General features: G+C 29.5%; 1 protein-coding gene across 4 annotated transcripts in view; it reads left to right on the top strand.

Annotated features, from left to right (window-relative positions):
• LOC123514534 overlaps window positions 1-2,500 on the top strand; it is a 426,709-nt gene that overhangs the window by 306,568 nt on the left and 117,641 nt on the right. The window lies entirely within an intron of this gene.

The raw sequence follows: 2,500 nt of genomic DNA, 5'->3' as shown, positions 1-2,500 counted from the left end.
TTGAAATACACTGAGTTATGTGGTTCTCAATTTTTTTGTGGAAGAAAACGATATATATATATATATATATATATATATATATATATATATATATATATATATATATATATATATATATATATATATCATCTTTCTTCAAACAAACACAAACTTGTGGAAGATGGAAAGTCTTTCTTTTGTGAATAATAGTTCCACACACAAATTCTGACTGAAGCTTATCTTAGATAATTCAACATTGGTTATTCTTTTGGTGTGAAGTATCATAGTATTTTCTTCATTGACTGAGTTTTTAAAGCAATTTCGTAATTAGATAATCCTTTCAGATGGCTTTATCCTTGAATTCCCTCTTTATATATCATGTTATGACTTACATCTTTTAACATATATTAAATACATGCGGTTTACAATCAGTATTAGGTCATTACTATCGTTTCCTCTTTTTTTGATGTATTTTTTTTGAAGAGTATAATGGAAGTTCAATCTGTGTATGTTTATTTCAGTGCCTTGATAAATCATTCAAACAGGTACGTTCGTTTTTTATACATGTATTATTCTTTAGAATAAGCTTGAAGGCTATCTTCTGGTGCCCCTCAGGCACTAAAAGTACAGGGACAAAAGGATGATCAGCTGCCTTCGGCTGCATTCTTAAATGAGGAAATCGTATTCTTTGCATTAAAGGCAATTGTCTCTAGTAAAGAAAGCAAAATAACCTTTTATAGCTCAGCACTTCACAACACACACACACACACACACACACACACACACACACACACACACACACACACACACACACACACACACACACACACACACACACACAGAATATTAACCACTGGATAAAGAGATAGATATAAGAAAAATTAAGATTATAAGATAATGAATGAAGGCGAAAAAAATCAAATGTATCAATTTTAACTATACTAAAACCGTGTTTAATATGTTGGGTAATTTACTAAGATGGCGACGACAGTGTAACAGAAAAGGAAAAAAAAAAACAAATATAAATTTAACTGCCGGAAAAGGTGAGGCATTCCCTGTCTGAAGGTTTTTCCATCCATCATCATCACCCATTAATGTCTCTAACTCTCTTTTTAAAGAAAGTAAATAAGATAGTCTAAATATACTTCCTGTACAATTCATACTCATTTCTTTCATAGTTTCCTTTCAGTTTAACGCTATAAGGCTTGATTCGATTATCAATCCTTAGAATTTTGTTTGTGTTACCCTTGTTACATCTCCAATAACATTAAACAAATTTTTCATCGTCTTGTACTAATCATGATGTGATGACGACGAAAAAACATTATGCATTAATAGATATGGTAGGTAGATATGTTTAATTTTCTTTGTCTAGATACCACGAGTGGGTCTGATGGATTCTTGCACCTACACCTGTTTTTATGCTTTTAAGAACTGTTATACGGCGGGGGACTCTTTACCAGATCAGATAAAGTGAATGATATCTAAAGAACACTCCACGAAATCGAAGTACAATGCGTCTGATATATCATCGTGTTTTTTTTTCTTTTCTTGCTTATGTTATTTGCTCTGCTTGCGGAATGGTTGGGGAGTAACCCGTATCCAGCTCTCTGAAGTCACAGCTTAATGCGATAGAACCTGTAAGTATTTTCCCATCGTTACAAGTGGCAAAGGAGGGGAAGCATAAGAGGAGCGCAGACCACAGTCTATCTTAAGGTGGCTCTGGATGTTGTGACGTTACGGGGCGCCTCCTCCAGTGAGTTGTGAAGATTTTGTTGTTTTTTATATTAATACAGAACTGTTTATCATTACTTGAAAATATGGTCGAAGAGGAACACTCCAGAAATACATTTTTAGAACCTCTTCTTTTGAGTTGTGAGGGATTTATTACGTTTAATTTTTATGGGACAAAGGACACAAGCAAAGGGGTATATAGCAAACTTATTCTAAAATCCTACTTCAGAAATTATCAGAAAATTTGCCTATGAGTTGTGGAGGATTTCTTGCACAGTGTAAAGGAAGAAAAACATGCTGAAAAGTGTTCAACGAGGTCTTATTGAATCCGAGGCCGTTTAGTTGTAAAATGTCTATTTTTATAAATAATTTTATGTATAATTTCTAATAGTAGCAGGTAAAAGAGTATACAAAAATTATACAAAAAAAATTCACTCTAAGTACTGTTTTTATGAGTAATGGACTGCTTCTATTCTTAAAATGGTAAAATAGTAAAATTTTATCATATATATATATATATATATATATATATATATATATATATATATATATATATATATATATATATATATATATATATATATATATATATATATATATATATATATATATATATATATATATATATATATATATATATATATATATATATATATATATATATATATATATATATATATATATATATATATATATATATATATATATATATATATATATATATATATATATATATAAGGAAACAAGTGAAGGAGAATATGAAAAAAATTGACTGAAATGTAAATCT

Source organism: Portunus trituberculatus, chromosome 38 (genome assembly GCF_017591435.1).
Source record: "Portunus trituberculatus isolate SZX2019 chromosome 38, ASM1759143v1, whole genome shotgun sequence".
Taxonomy (NCBI): domain Eukaryota; kingdom Metazoa; phylum Arthropoda; class Malacostraca; order Decapoda; family Portunidae; genus Portunus; species Portunus trituberculatus.
The sequence above is the reverse complement of the archived record's forward strand: the minus strand, read 5'-3'. Positions and strand labels throughout refer to the sequence as shown.